Source organism: Lissotriton vulgaris, chromosome 6 (assembly GCF_964263255.1).
Source record: "Lissotriton vulgaris chromosome 6, aLisVul1.2, whole genome shotgun sequence".
Classification (NCBI taxonomy): domain Eukaryota; kingdom Metazoa; phylum Chordata; class Amphibia; order Caudata; family Salamandridae; genus Lissotriton; species Lissotriton vulgaris.
The window spans coordinates 714,993,079-715,010,471 of NC_141694.1; positions in this window are offsets into that span (position 1 = coordinate 714,993,079).

Sequence of the window (17,393 nt, forward strand, 5' to 3'; positions counted from 1 at the left end):
TGTACTAAAAACTTTGATGTAGTGTGTAACTCGATTCTGTACGAAGTGCCACACACCTAGCTTACAGAGTAACAAATGGTAGTGAGTGTCTCAGGATTTCAGGGACGATTTTAGATGTAAAAGTTTTGGGCTTTACAGTGCTTTATAAACCAATCAAGAGATCCTAACCACAAGGTATAAACTTGACAAGCCACCAATACAAGGTGGGAACAGACAGCATGCCCAAGGCATACCCGAATAGGGGGCGCTACTCCTATGGCGGTTTCGCCGGCCCAGCCTAGTGTGTTCCTGGGCGGGCTGCGGCCCGGAAGTAATTTATCACTTCCGGGTCACTGCTGATCCGGCTTGCACTGGATCCCGCCCCTACAAAGGGGAATCGGAGCAGGGAGTGATCTCTTTGCCACTCACCGCTCCAGCAACCGGACGCTGCTGGTCTCCCGCTGGGGACCAGTCCAACTTAACTTTCTTTATCCAGGTTACGTTGGCCGGGTAGGATAAGTTACTTACCTGTAATCCTAGTTCTCTTCCAGGGGTATACTCATCAAAGTCATAAGCACTGAATTATCTCCGCCCACGTGCTGGAATCCGGAAATAAATTATCTCCGCCCACGTGCGGGAACCCGGAGCATATACAAAAATACATATATATGTGTATGTTTTAGAAAGGAAGTACGTAGTACTGAATAAACACACACATATACATGTATAACATAAAAACATGCAGCCCAATTCAGATCCAATAGGCTAAGAAGCCAAACTTGCATGTATTTCTCTAGTATGAAAATCACACAAATACATATAATGTAAGAAAAGGACATGCACAGTAATACATTCCACAATAAACTTTTATTTGCGGGTGAGTAGTGCGCTATACAAGTATCAATTTATTTTCATAAAAGAAAACAGGTAATAGCAGGCAATTAGCCTAACAAAGGCTACATAAATAAATAACATCCCTGTACAGAAAAGGAAACTGGCACCTCGCCTTTAAGGCCTCAGTGACCCTGAGCACTTTGCCGTTAAGGCCTCCAGGAGACCCCTGCTCCCATCATGCACCACAGGTGACAGTGAGGTCAGTTCTTTTGCACGGTATACGAAACCTGTAGGATTCTTGCGTCAAAGATGCAAGAATACAGAGTCAACTTTCGATGTTCGTCCGGGGAGGCGGGAGGGTTGCTTATGACTTTGATGAGTATACCCCTAGAAGAGAACTACAATTACAGGTAAGTATCTTATCCTTCTCTTCCAGGGGACACTCATCAACAGTCATAAGCACTGAACAGAGTAGCAAGCCCATACCAACTTCCACGCGGACGAGCAAAAAACAGCAAATTAAATTGACGTACACCTGTTAAACGGTATTAGCAAACAAGTTTCTCAGCGAGGCCTGCCCAACCTGAGCATATGCCTGCGTGTCAGCATCTAAACAGTAGTGGCGAGTAAAAGTATGAATTGATCGCCGTGTAGCTGCTTTACAAATTTCTGCCATGGGGACATTCCTCAGGAGAGCCGTGGTAGAAGCTTTCTCCCTAGTGGAATGGGTCTTAGGCTTCCCCGGAAGGGATTTGTTGGCTAATTGGTATGACAGTAGAATACAAGAAACTATCCATCTAGAAATTGATCTTTTTGAAGCTGCAGAACCTGTGTTAACAGGACCATAGTTAATAAACAAACTTTCTGATTTCCTCAGTGTCTTTGTTCTAACCAAATAAAACTTCAGAACCCTCTTGAGATCTAGGCAGTGGAGAGATCTTTCCGGAGGATTAGAAGGGTTCGGAAAAAGGTAGGTAAAGTGATAGTCTGGTTAATATGAAAGTCCGAGACTACTTTAGGCAAAAAACTAGGATGTGTTCTGAGAACTACTCTGTTAGCGTGAAACACAGTATAAGGTTCATCACAGCAAAGAGCCTGGATCTCACTCACCCTGCGGGCAGATGTAATGGCCACCAGGATCGCAGCTTTCCATGTTAAATGTTGTAAGGAAGCTTTATGAATTGGCTCGAAAGGAGCCCCCATCAACTTTGTTTGCACAATGTTAAGTTCCCATGGAGGAGAGGGAGACTGACTTGTGGGTAAACCTTTCTCAAGCCCTCAAGAAAATCCTTTACCACAGGAATCCTAAACAAAGAAGTATGGTTGGAGGAATTCCTATAGGCTGTGATAGCTGCAAGGTGGACTTTGATAGAAGCGAACTAGAGATCAGATGTAGCCAAATGCAGCAAGTAGGGTAAAATTACCTGTTCCTGACCCCGGATGAGATCATATCCATTGTCCACTCAGCATAGGAATAAACACTTCCACTTAAAGGCATACAAGCTCCTCCTGGAAGGTCGTTTCGCTTCTCTGAGAATAGCCATACAGTCTGGATTCAATTGTAGGTGCCCATATTGTATGACTTCAAGAGCCATGCTGTCAACCGGATCGAGGACAGGTTGGGGTGGAATACTCTCCCTGCCTGCTTGGATAGGAGATCCGGGAGGCATGGTAATCTCCTGTGTGGCACTTCCGATAGTTGAAGGATGTCCGGAAACCACCACTGGCGAGGCCACACGGGGCTATTAGGACCATCCTGGAGTTTGTCCTGTACAGCTTGTTGATTACAACTGGGATCAACGGAATTGGTGGAAAAGAGAACAGTAAGCTCTGAGACCATTCGATCAAAAGGGCATTCTCTTGAGATCCTTGTTGGGGAAACCTGAATACGAAGACGTGGCATTTCACGTTTACGGCGTCTGCAAACTGGTCGATGTCTGGCGTTCCCCATTCTTGAAAGATGGTGTGAGCGACCTCGTCATTGAGAACCCAGTCGTGGGCTTCGAAAAGAGTTGAGATAGTCCGGTAGATGAATGGCTAGTATTGACAGGTCTCTCGATAGAAGCCAGTTCCATATGGTTTGAGACTCTATGAAGAGCGTTCTTGATCGGGTACCGCCCTGTTTCTTCAAATAATACATTGTTGTTGTATTGACCGTTTATATTAGAATGGAACGAGACTTGAACAACGGAAACAGGGACTTGAGAGCTGGACATCTGGCTCTCAGCTCTAGAAGGTTGATGTGGTAGCTCTTTTCGGAGTCGGACCATAGACCTTGTACTTGCAGAGGGCCCATATGAGGACCCCAACCCTGGAGAGAGGCGTCCGTGACTATATTCTGGGTTGGAGGATCCTGCTGAAAAGGGACTCCCTTCATCAGGTGCAATCGCTTCATCCACCACCGGATGGCGTTTTGGCTGATTGGTGCCCTGATACTTGCATCCACTGGTCCTCCAAACATTGTTGTAGTGGATGCATGTGTAATCGTGCGTTTGGTACTATAAAGATGCACAACGCCATCGATCCCAGTAGTGATAACACCTAGTGAACTGTAGGGAGATGCGTGTGAAGAAGGGTCAGGCATTTTCCTTGGATTGATGACATCCTCTCCTCCGAAGGACACATGCTTGCTTTTTCGGTGTCCAGGAAGGAGCCTAGGTAATGGATCTTTTGCATTGGATTTAGTATGGATTTCTTGAAATTGACGTGAAGGCCCAAGTTGTTGAGAAGCTGAAGGCAGTACGAGAGATGATCCTGCAGCAGAGTTGGAAATGAGCTCTTCAGGAGCCAGTCGTCCAGGTAAGGATATATGAATATTTTCTGCTTGCGGAGAAAAGTGGCCACCACAGCCATACATTTGGAGAATGTTCAGGGAGCTGATTTGAGCCCGAATGGGAGGACTGAGTATGGGTAATGTTAAAAAGACACTCAAAATCGTAGAAATGTGCGATATTTCTTTGATGTTGGTTCGTGGAAGCATGCGTCCTGTAAGTCGATGGAGCACATCCAATCCCCTTGATGAAGCTGTGGGAAAATTTGATGGAGTGCTAGCATTCAAAATTTCTCCCTGCAAATGTATTTGTTCAACAGTCTCAAGTCCAGTATCGGTCTGTACTCTGTGGTGGGGCCTCTTTTTTGCACAAGTAAGTAACAAGAGTATACTCCTTGATTTCTTTGAAGAGCAGGGACTTTTTCTATATCTCCTTTCTTCAATAAGGTCTTTACCTCCATTTGTAACAATCGTTGGTCACGGTGAGAAATCCCTCTCAGAGGTATAGATGGAGGAGGAGTTTTGAACTTGAGAAGATAGCCACTTTGAACAATGTTGATGACCCATTTGTCTTTTGGTATACGTTTCCACTCCTTCAGGTGTAACGAAACACTTCCTCCCACCGGAGTGGATAACAGCTTTGGAGGAAGACACACCTCATTGCTTTTGTGGCTGCTTTGGTGCTGTTGACTGCTGTTTGTTTCCACCTCTGCCATGTCCCGGTCTACGTTGTTGGAACTGGGACCTTTGTTGCGTCTGGCCTTGGTTCTGCGATGACCAGTTAGAGGATTGACCCCGCTGCTGTAAAGAGCATTTGTCATAGGAACAAAAGCGACAACAAAATTCCTTCTTCTTTTCAAGGCCTACGGCCTTGAGAGTATCCAACTCAGTTTTAATTGTTGCCATTTCGTCGTCCGCATGTGAACCAAACAACGATGAGCCATTAAAGGGCAGATTGACTATCTTTCTTTGAGCATCGGGCTTGAGACCCGTGAGTCGAAGCCATGCTGATCTTCTAGAGCAAATACCCTGTGCATATCCATGGGCTGCCAAATCTGCAGAATCGGCCGCTGTACTAATGATCTGGTTAGCTATCAGGCCACCTTCCTGTACGACCTCTAGAAAATCCTATTGATCTTCTTTGGGTAATTTGTCTGTGAATCTTGCTAAAGAGTCCCATAAAGACCGGTCATATCGTCCCAGTAGAGCGGCTGCCCTAGCCACCCTCATGACAGATAATGAAGTACTGCATATTCTTTGTCCCAAAGAATCCATGTTTTTGCTATCCTTCTCTGGAGGAGCAGATGAAATAGAAGCATTGGTATGTGCTTTCCTGGCAGGGGCAACTATAAGGGAATCCGGTGGCGGATCAGACCGCAGAAACAAAGGATCTTGGTCTGGAGCCTTGTATTTTTTTGAAATCCTTGCGGGACCCGGGCCCACTGTGGCAGGTGTCAAAAAGCTTTTCATCGCAGGCTCTAACAATCCTGGCACCAAAGGTGGAAGGGGCTTTGCCGAAGCTCGATGGTGCAGCGTTTCAAATATGATGGAAGTAGTTACCTGAGGCACAGTCATGGTTATGTTCAACTTGCTGGCAGTTCTACAGAGTACCTCGTTGAATGTCCCAATGTCCTCACCAGGGGAAACCCTGGACGGTGGATTTGAAGAGATAGTCTTGGAATAATCTCTATACGATTACCTTGTTGATGAGGTCGTTGTAGGAAACCTCTGTCTTCTCCTTGGTGTATGCTATCGGCAGGGCCTTGAGCGCTCTTTTAAGCATGAGCGACGTCTTAAGGGAGATCTGGATTGCCTCTGGGACCTACCAGCGGAAAGTCGTGAGGATTCCATGAGAGGAGGTCTCTCAGTAGGTCTGGGTGGGATCTTCCAGTGCCTAATGTCCTTCAACCATCTGGGTGACATGTTGATGGGAGGAGATTTGTTCCCACTACCCGGATAGCCCGCCGGTGTAACTTGTATGATAGTTATACCAGGCGAGGAAGAAGCTTCCCTCGACGTCGAGCGCCGTGATCTCAACCTCAGTCTTTCTACGCCTTAAGCAGGTATAACTTGCATGTCCCTCGACGTCGAACGCCTCGACATCGAACCGGAATGAGCCACCATCGACGACGACCGTGTTGTGACACTCTTGATGGTGGAGATCTATGGGACGAAGCCCTCGACGTCGGTCTCTTCGACGTCGACCGTGCCCTCGACGTAGACCGCTGACGGGTCAGAGAGGGTGATCTGGAATGTCTTGACGCCGACCTTCGAGAAGGAGGGGGAGATCTAGACGTCGACCTCTGTATTGATGTCGACGGGCGTTTTGACGTCGACTGAGGTCTATCATGCTTCGAGCCCGAGTCGACTTACTTCTCGACGGCGATCTTGTCTTCCACGTCGAACTCACTTGTGTTGATGGTCTCGACATCGACTTACTTTTCGACGGCGTTCTTGTATTCAACGTCGACCTTACTTGCTTAGTTGGTCACCACGTCGACAACGTGCTGTGATGCTTTTTCTTACTTCTAGCATCTGGTGATGCAGATCGTCACCGCTTTCTCGAAGAGAAGGCCCCTCCAGATGAATGATGACTCTCTGGCCACTTTTATGATGTTTTCCTCTCTCCAACAAGCCTAGAAGTCTGATCCTCTCTCTGTCTTTCAATGTTGTTTTTGAAAGTTGAAGACAGTGGTAGCATGTCTGTGTCGTGAGAAGAAGGTAGGCACATGACGCAGACTGAATGAGGATTGGATTCGCCATCTTCCTCCCACAGGAAGAACATTTATAAAATAAAGGTGGCATATCGGACTAAAAAGAATGGCCAATTAGTCAGAAAAATACTGGTAATACAGCCAGTAACAAGAAATATCGAAAAAAGTAGTTAGAATATAAATTCTGACTAGAAAAAGTCAAAATGAGTTAAGCTCAAGCTCCAGGTTCCTCACAGAAGGAGCCGGAAAAAGGACTGACCTAAGTGTCATCTGTGGTGCATGATGGGAGCAAGGGTCTCCTGGAGGCCTTAAAAACAAAGTGCTCCGGGTCTCTGAGGCCTTAAAGGCGAGGTGCCAGTTTCCTTTTCTATACAGGGATGTTATTTATTTATGCCGCCTTTCTTAGGCTAATTGCAAGCTATTACCTGTTTTCTTTTATGAAAATAAAAGGTTATTGTGGAATGCATTACTGTGCATGTCCTTTTCTTACATTATTTGTATATGTGTGAGAAATACATGTAACTTTGGCTTCTTAGCCTATTGGATATGTATGGGGCTGCATGTTTTTATGTTATACATGTATATGTGTGTGTTTATTCAGTACTCGTACTTCCTTTCTAAAACATACACATGTATATGTATTTTTGTATATGCTCCGTGTTCCCGTACGTGGGCGGAGATAATTTTTTTCCGGGTTCCCGTACGTGAGCAGAGATAATTCAATGCTTATGACTATTGATGCATATCCCCTGGAAGAGAACTGCGCGGGATGCTCGGCAGACCTGTGTGTTTTTGAGTGCTGCTGTGGAAACCCAAATGTGGGAGTGGACAAGTGACCATCTTTGAGGGCCCACCAAAGGTTCATGGTTCGCCACTGCACAGTGCAACTTGAAGGAATTATTCTGCGGACCTTTCATGACAATCCGTCGTTGGCAGCAGCGGGCAGTTAGGCTGGGAGCCGCGTGGGTTCAAGTTATACTCACCTGACCCGCGGTGTATCACACGCGAGAGCGGCTCCAGTCCAGAGGGCCCAAGTGAGAGGGGCACATTTTTGCTGGGGGGAGTTGGGGGGCCACCCTGCACTGCCTTCCAAGTTAGGACAGAGTGTGGGTATAGCCCTAGAGAAAAACATGCAACGTTGAAGAGGTGATCTCGCATTAGGCGGATTCGTATCCACATTTTTTATTGAATGTCTGCATTAGTTCAGCATTGATTTAGACATTGATTCCTACGAAATTGCAAAGCAGTTGAGAAAGGATGTATTATGGCGCTGTGTTTGCAACCGAGTTAATCAGATTTGTAAGCCGGCTCGCATATCTCCTAGCTAGATATTTATTGCGGGTTCACTGCATTGAAACTGTGCATGGCCAATTGTCCAATAATCAGTGAATGTCTCTTTCATAAAGCCTAACATGCACAATAAAATGCCTAATTCTGCTTGGAGGTGGCTTTGAAGTACATGAGACATAAATATGATTTCACCTCATGTATCATACTTGAAGATCGCTAACAATCGGCCTTCACAACTCCAAATCAACCCATTTTCGTGCATGGTTTATTCTGTAGTCCATAGCCTAATGTCTCTATTTGTGCACAGGATATGGACACTCTCCCATAACTAAATTTGTTTACTACCCATCCCGAAGAGCTCAGCCTTCTCTCTTTACCAACATCACCTACTTTTTGCATACTACATAAGAGTTAGGCTTGAGTATAGGAAATTATTCCTGTCCTTTCTCAGCAGGTCAGTATGGCCAGTAGTCTTGCTAAAAATTCTGATTCAATCATATTACTTCCATCCTAAAAATCATTATTCATTTCAAACATCTAATACTAACTAGTGATGCAGCATTTGCAGCGGTGGGTCACAGATGGAAGCTACCTGTATTATAGAGTAAGTTTACCCTTGTGGCCTAAAGGTCATCTCAACTGGTTTCTCTTGAGACCTGGATGAAAATGTCAACATCCTTCTTCTCAATTTGGGTGTTGATGACCTTTGTTGAAATGGAAAGGCTACTGGGATTCGGTGTGCTAGTCTTTCGAGTTTTTCATTTTTAGACTTCCCCATCTGGAGGGGTTGCTATGGACTGATTTGTTGGGGACACATTGATGAGATGAAGAGATGCTGAGTGGTAGTGAAAGAACTGAATAGATCAGTGGATATCCTATGAAGACGTGACCTTGTGGTCCAGGGTCCAGATGGTCCATGTCTAGGAGCCCAACTCATTCAACCATCACAATGAATTAGAAGACACTGCAGTTGCGATCCTAAGCGGTTGCTCCCTACTCTCAATTCCCATTTTGAGTGCTTGAGAGCATTCAAGCATGCAGTCACCACTGAATGCCAATCAGCTCGTGGTGTCTTTTTTGCAGACACCTCTGTGCTTCTTTTGCAGTCATCATCATGGTTTCTCTGTAGTCATCTAATAATGGTTTGTTTGCATTCACCTAGTAGTGGCTTTCTTGCAGCCTCCTCATTGGTAGTTAACACAGGCACTCAAATAGCGACAGGACGCCTCTCAGGCTGCTGTGTGCTATACAAAAGGCTCCTTCTTGCATTCATTCTTTCATTCATTGTCGTTCTCAGTTACTTCTTTAAACGCATCTTTGTGGCCAAGTCAGAGTGGGTTCATAACGGTTCATGATGCCTTGTTTTTGCTGTGTACTCACTGTGGCTTTTTTGCCAACACCTCATGATTGTTTCTTTGTAGTGTTGTGTTTCCACTGGTGTGGTGCTTTTCACTGGCAAAAGGCGCTGAGGCATATTCCGGACCAGTTGCATGCTACTCTGTGATTGGGTGGTCTAGGATCAGGGCCGGCTTTATGCTGCAAGCACCGGTGCAACAATCATTTTTGGCACCACATGCCCTCCTCCTCGGATGCTACCACCGGGCAAAGTGCCCCTCATCCCTCCAATCAGGAGGTCCCTTCCTCACTTGGTGGTCAGGGAGGCCTACTGCACAAGTTACCCTGGGGGGGGGGGGGGGTCGGGGGGGGGGAACTCCCAGGGGGTGGGCCTCTCCACCTTAGGGAGTGGCCTTTATAGGTTGACTAGTCATGATTTCACTCGTAGGCTCGAAGCTGGATAGGCAGGGACAATGTTAGATATGGTTAGGAATGGCTATGTATTAGAGTCTATGTTAAGGTGAGCCATCAATCAAAAATGTTAAATAACCATGTATCTGCTTATGGTGTTTCTGCATATAATTTTTTTTAATGATATTGAATGCAAAATGGTAATGTTTATCTTTGTCATAATAAATATGGCCGGGGGGCTGTCGTCCACTAACCCCAAAAAGTTCAATTGATGTTTTGTGCTTACTGTTGCAGTAAACGATGTTGGAGGGCAAGTGGGTGGTTCTTGGCGACTCCATTTGGGAAGGGCTTGAGCTCAGCGATACTGGCCATATAGAGGACCTGATTACCTTGCTTTCCAGTCAAAACGTTTGTCGTGATTTCCACTCAAAGTAACAGAGGATCAAACATGACATTTTTATGGCATTACTCTTGCTGTGCTTTTCATTTTGTTTTTCCCTAAATAAAACTACTTTGGGGTGTGAGGCTTCTATCAACCTTTAAATGTCACCCCTATTTAAAGATCTTTTGATGTCCCAAATCAGGGGCTTGGGGTCAGTTAAGAACACATAAAACAGCATCACATTGCTTTGCAATAACTCATTAAATACAGAAATCTTTACTTGCTCTGTATTAGACAGAAACATGTGTTCAAACCAATTTCCAGGTAATTCAATTCTTAGGTAAATGACAAGTCTAATAAAGGAAAACCCTAAACAAAAACAAGTCTTTATAATAAATGTTTATACCTTAAAATAACATACTCAGGCTACTCTGCAGAGTTTTACTTAAAACATAGAAGCTGCTATTGATGCTATGAAGAAATATCCCATATCAGGCTATGTTAGGGGCATACCTAACCTCAGCTATGATACGGAAGAGTCTTAACTTATATAGGCGTACAATGTAGAGGAACAACTACAGCTTGAGAGTATGCCAACTTCCCCCTCATGTATTTTCACCCTACTGCCATTGCCCCATATTTTGATATGGGGTGATGGCAGTAGGATGAAAACACGTTCTTGGTGGTGTAGAAGATGATAGATATTCGAAATGATTTGCAAATACAGGCGGACGATTAAAATATCATAAAGGCTTATATCAATCAATCAACATTTGCACAGCGCAGCACTGTCACTCCTAGGGGTATCTGGGTGCTGTGGGTGTGACGTCTCCGTCGAAGAACCAGATCTTGAGTTTCTTCATGAAATCCGCCAGGGAGGGTACTGCACAAAGATGGAGGGGTAGGTTGTTCCAGGTCTTGGCGGCAATGCAGGAGAAGGAGCAGCCCCCGCTGTGGCTGCGACGGATGCAGGGGGTGCTCATGGACTAGTGAGGAGGAGCGCAGATGTCTTGCAGGTAGGTGAAAGTTTAGTTGCTGGTTGATGTAGGCCGGTCCTTAACCGTGCAGAGTTTTGTAATAGTTCGTGAGGATTCTTAACTGGCATCTCTTCAGGATGGGGAGCCATTTGAGGTTTCTGAGGTGTCCATTTGGGGAGGTCCAGGATGAGTCTGGCTGCAGCATTCTGTATGGTCCATAGTCTTTTGAGAATCTGGGTAGATATGCCGTCATAGAGAGCGTTGCCTTAGTCGAGGCAGGTGGTGACGAGGGCCTGAGTGACAGTCTGTCTGATACTGACTGTAATCCATCTGAAGATTCTGCGGAGTGTGCGAAGGGTGTGGAAGCAGGAGGAGGCGACTGCGTTCACTTGTTGTTTCATGGTCAGTTCCCTGTCAAGGATGATTCCTAGGTTGCGTGCATGGTCTGCAGGTGTTTGTCCAAGTTCTTTTGGCAAATGGTTGTGGTCCCATACGGGTGTGTTCTTCCTGAAGATCAGTACTTCTGTCTTGTCGGAGTTGATTTTAAGGCAGTTGTCTTTCATCCAGCTGGCTACGTTTGTCATGGCGGCTCCAAAGTTGATTCTGTTGTGAAGGGGTCTTCGGTGAGCGAGAGGATGGGTTGAGAGTCGTCTATGTAGGAAATTATGTTGATGCCGTGGGATCTGACAATGTCTCGAGGGGGGTCATGTTGAACAGGGTGGGGATGTTGGTTTGTGTGCGTCCTGTGTGCACCCTGTGAGGAAAGAGGCGAGCCACTTGAGGGCGTTTTGCTGAATGGCGATGTTGTACAGACTGCTGATGAGGGTGTGGTGAGAAACAGTGTTAAAAGCAGCAGAGGTCAAGGAAGATCAGGGCCACAGTCTCTCTGGGGTCGAGGAGGGTTCTGATGTTGCCTGTGGTAGCGATCAGAGTGGTCTTTGTGCTGTGTTTGGCACAGGATCCTGATTAGGAGGCGTCAAGTGGGTGTTTTTTTCCAAGTATTTGCTAAGCTGTTTGCTGAGGGCCTCGTTTAGTACTTTGGCTGGGCAGGGGAGCAGGGAGAGCGGTCAATAATTTTTTTGTTTGTTAGGGTTGGCAGAGGGTTTCTTTTGGTGGGGTCTGACCTCTGCGTGTTTCCATATGTCCTGGAAGGTTGCTGTGGTGATGGAGATGTTGATGATGCTGGTGAGTTAAGTGCTGATAGGGTCAGTTCCGAGGTTGAAAAGATGGTGTGGCAGGGGACGGTGGATGCCCTATACTGTATGCTTAAACATTGTGAAGATGTAAGCCTTTTCACTCAGTAGTCAGAACATTTAGACATACAATCCACGAGGTGACAATTTGCACAACTTGTCTAGTCTGCACTTGCGTTCTGTAACACTACGAGAGAGGGGATGTGGAATTTTACGAGAAATATTTTGTTTCTAAATGGAATACCTTTTCAGGGTAATGTCGTCTTTTCCTATACAAACTTTGGAAAATTCAACCATTTTCTGCAGTACTTTGTGAACCAGATTACATCTGCATCATGAATGTGTGAGTTAAATATTAAATAGTCACAAAAATAAGACTGTGTATGTGTTCACCTCACTGGCCTTGCACTCTCTTGACCTCCTGGATAATCCCTATGAAGCTACTCTTGAATATGTCACCTACAAATGAGGAAATCTCGGCAGGCGCTGCAGAATTTCTGTATGTGTAAGTGAAACGTATGGGTTAAAACTGGAATTTCAGATTTTTCTCTGCATAAGACGGATCTACGCATGTACAAACCTTTGTTACTCGAGCCTCAGGGATGGATGGGTCCTTGCAGTCATTAGCCTTACTACATTTTATAGGTGCACTTTGGTTATGATTTCTTTCATTGAAATATCCTTCAAAGAAAAATGTTTAGGTGCAATAATGACTTTTATAAAAATGAATGACTGCTAAAAAGTTATCGAATCACTTTGAGAGAAAGGGAGTATTAAACATTGCGCTTTGTCCAGTTGCCAAAGTGGTACAATAGGGGTGGTGATGGACGGAGAATCTGAACCAATCAAACACTCACACCCAGTCAACAGATCTGGGTTTAATCCATCACTGTTCTTTAGCACACTCTGCCACCCCAGTTCAGACATGGCCATATGCAAATCAGTCTGACCCTGTGCCTCATGGGAACAGTCCAGACCGAACTGCCAAGCCATGCCTTCCCTGGACCGGAAACAAGCTTCAAAGTCCAGTTGCCAAACATCTTAATCACAAAAGGTGTGATGAATCTGTCTCCAAGTCGGAAGACTACTGTTACAAGCTTGTAGTCCACAGGTATTCAGCTCATGCCTCTAGTTGGTCAAAAGAAGATTTGTATGAGGTGGTCTCACCTTCCAATCTAGCCGACCTCTCTCCTGCAAGAGGAGAGGACACATCCGCTTTTTGCAACCTGATTGTAAACATCTTGGGGTGGTGTTAAGCATTCCCCATGATAACGTATTATGGCATGTTACACGCATGTAGGTGACTGATTCAATGAAGACATGGATCTCTATTAGTCCTTCCTCTTTTCATTGGAGGGAAGAGTAAGTAGCAAAAGCGCCTCATTACCTCGAAGAAGTGCCTATTTTGGGAGCGATATCAGGGTTAGGAAATCGCAGAGTCTCCTACATGCGTATCGATTTGATTGATAGTTCTAACTGGGGTAGTAATGAATAGTGCTGCTTTCCCAGCTGCATTTAAGGACCACTATTCCTCACAAATATTTGCTGTTCCATGATTCTAAGCCCCAACATGGTTTGCAATTATTAAAAATACCTTTTTAAGCTACTGTAAAAAAATGTTTTTCATCCCCCCACCCACTATAACTATAAACTGATGTTTCTGATATCTGCTTCTTAGAATTAATTTCAAGTATTCCATATATAAAGTGTGTGACTAGAGGAATGTGCAACGCAAAATAGGGTAAACAAATTCTCACCAGTATGTTTGAAACTGATCACTCAGCTCCACTTTACTATGCATGTTGAATTTGTGTGTGTTTTGGAGTGCCACCTCATACATCACATGTGCTGTACTTGAATCACTACCATTCAAGCATGTATAATGGTAGTATAATGTATAATTATATATTCGTACACTAGGTCGCTAAGGTGATGGAAGAAGAGTAGGAAACATCTATCTTCCCTTTATATAAAATAACGGACAGCCCTGATGATAACCCTGACCAACCTAGTGGCATTGTGAGTGGGTAGAAAAATGTTGGCACCCTCCAAGGATGTCGGGCCATAGTACCACTAGACATTCAATGATTCTGCTTTCTTTTTAATCATACCTAAGGTACCACCAAATAAAGGATATCCTTGTGGTATACCTTAAGGTATTTTTAATGTAATAGCTGGACCCCAGTACTGTCCAGATATCCGATATATCTTGAGGATTCCCTCAGTAACTGAAGTCGAGTCCACCCTCGTACTACTATCTTACCAGGGTGGGATAAGGTAGCAAATGATGACACATGCCACATTACGTGGGTGAGACCATCTCATCTAGATCTTCTTTTGACCCACTAGAGGCCTGAGCTGAGGACATGTGGAATAGGAGGTAGTAACAGTTGTCTTCTGACTTGGCAGACAGATTCACCAGATGTCTGTTAAAAAAAACATATCTTCCACTCATGTGGTAAGATGCAGACGTGTGCAAATGGTGGCAACACATTGTACCGTAAGTTCACCAGCCGGAACATGTGAGCGTTTGGGCAAGTGGAAGACACGTCTTCAGGAAGAGGGAAGCAGAGGGTTTTAGGAGCAGGACAGAGAACAGGAGGGGACCATGGGGTGGGGGGGGGGGGTGGAGGGGGGCAGGTGTATGGAGAAAAGGGAAGAGAGGAGATCGGAGGAGGGAAGAAGATAATGGAACCAGGAGGAGAGGACAGGAGCGGATCCGGAGGAGGAGAGCAAGGATGTTCAGTAGAGAGGAGAGAAGTGGGGAGTATCGGAAGGAGGAAAGTATGGGAGAGGAGGAGGGGAAGAGAACATATTTGGAGAGGTGGAGGGCGGGAGAGAGGATCAGAGGAAGGGTGGGACGTGGTAGAAGGAATCAGGAGAGCTCCAGAGAGGGTCTGTGAGAGAGGATCAGGTGGAGGGGATGGTTGGGGAGAGAATTATCAGGGTTCAGAGGAATATGGGCAGGTGTTCAGGAGGGGATAAAAGGCTATGAGGAGGAGGCGGAAAGTGGATGGGGACAGCATGGGAAGGAAAGAGAGTCACGAGGAGGGAGAGAGAACGGATCAGAGGCTAGGAGGAAGAGGAGAGGGAAGGGGCGAAGGACAGGTGGGCAGGAAGGAGAGAGGCCAGGGAATGACAGACGGGCAGAGAGCGGGTCGGTCGAGAGGGGGTGAGTGAGGATTAGTGAAGGGGGAGCCAGGGAATGGTAACAGAGCAGGAAGTGAAGAAAGGGAATGAGAGGTGAAAGGGGGGCAGAGACCAAAACTAAGCTTTATCAAGTGGCAAACACACACAAGTCTGCATTATGCAGTTGTTTTTTATCAACAGAAGAAATCAGCACAAACATGGACTATTCAATTTATACCCTGAAAGGTGGCAATGCTACTACTTTATGGTTATTATGAATGCCATTAACCAATGTTTAATTTGTGCTGGTGTTTACTAGTACTTTGCACTGGCACCCACTTCTTACTACCGGGATATATTGAAGAGAGTCCACAAAATGGTGGTGATGTGTGTCTATTTTTATCACATCAGTGACATGTTTAACTATTTTATATGCCTTTTTTAATGGTAAAACTAGCACTTCCAGGCCATTCCTACAGTTTGGGTTGAGGTGGAATACCCAAAAAAGTCAGACTTGCTTGAGTGTGCCTGATAGTAGGCCACCCTGGCACTTGCATTCAGCAGCAGTGGCGGCTGCAGTGGACTCCTGCAAAATACTTCGGGACCTAGCACTTAACTTTGTACAAATTAATCATTGCTATTCGCCAACCATGAACTGCCATGGATGCAACATTCCCATAAGCAACAGAGATGGCATTAATCTTGGAGCCCGGTGCAGTCAAATCTACTTGCGGTAAAAATGTCACACAGCCCAATGTAATTTAAATGACACAGAACATTTATATGTACAGGCAAACAGAGACACACTGGACATCCTAGGGCAACCCTAGCAAATATGATCAAACCAGCCCCAAGCTGCAGGAGGCCACGACTAGAACGGGGATACAGCTGCATTCATGGTGCGCACCCAGGTCTGCAGCAGCTCCTAGCCTGGGCCTGCCAGGGAAATACCAGAGAGGCTAGTACGACCCAGTACTCAAACGTCCAAGCCCAGCATAATAGAAGGTTCAAACAAGTTTGATATGATTCTTAGATCCCAGCTGTTTGTTTCCTATCGGCATGCTTTTTGAGATGTACTGGGTGTGGATGCCATTTCTAAGTCATGACCAGATAAGCCATTCCTAAGGCGCAGCAATAGCACATTTTAAAGGAATACAGTGCTTTATTTGACGTCCCATGCTTTAATAGTGTAAAACAACACAATTCCAGCTTTCCACCGTGAAAGAGCGTGCCTGGCCAATACACGGAAGCAACGGCTGTGGTAGAAAAAACAAGTTAAAAATGAAAGTGCCGTCAGCCGGCCGCGTTCGCAGTGCAGTGTCACATGAAGGAGTTCGGTATGTTAAGTATCTTAAGTTCTGTTGGGAGGCAAAGTTAACAAGTGGGAGGGGTGGGGGAGTGCACGGGCGCTAAGTAGCAGCTGTTTGCTCTATTTCAAAGCACATACTTTTGCTTGTGGCATGCCGCTACGCACTCCCGCAAGGTGTTTGCCACCACAAGCACGAGTATGTGCTTGGAAAAACAGCTGCACGACGGCTAAAGGTCTCCAATGCAGTGCATGCGCACTGCATAGGCGAGACCTAAAAATAATTGAAGGGGCCCAAAAATACTCCTTTGAGTCTTTCTCTGTGAAATGCCGGACTTGCTCCAGCAGCGCCACCGGGAACTCGGGCGCGCTGCAAATATGGTGGTTGTGCGGTTCCCTGGGACGCTTCTGCTGCGGGGGCGGGATTTGCAGGCCGATAACGCAGTGCTCCCGCCCCGCGAGCAGTGATTGGACACCTGTAGCATGCCCCGGAAGCACTAGAAGGACTCCCGGGGCAACATGGGCAGAGCGGGTCCATGGATCCTGCCGGGACCTGTTCAAGCCAGTTTTGGCTACAAGGCTCCTTTAAAAGGAGAGCAGAGGAGTGTCTCAATCTTTTCCTCGCCGCCTCCCTCTGGACAACTGCACGCCTCCGTCTAAGCGATGGAGGTCATCAAACTTAAACTCTTGTTTCTAGTTTTTCAGGATTCTTCTTCAATTCAGGAATTTGGCCAGCATTTTTTACCGCCATGAGGAGCAGCAGCTGGGACATCTCTTCTCTCCCATCCTGGTTGACACCACACCACAGCCGGGAGCCACGGGGGTTGGAAGAATACTCACCTGCCCCATCTGACTGGATCAGTGGAAGTGGCTCTGGCCGTGGTGGTGTTGCAGTTGCGATTACTGCTTAAAGAAGGGAGGTACGGTGGGGGTGGTGTTTTTGTGGGAACAGAACCTGGTACTTTGTTGGCCTGGGGCTTTAGGTGCACCAGTTGTAGACAGGGGGGCATAGAAAGGTTTTTCAAGCCCATATTATGTAGCCATTGGTGAGTCTAGGATTTCTGTCTCACTGG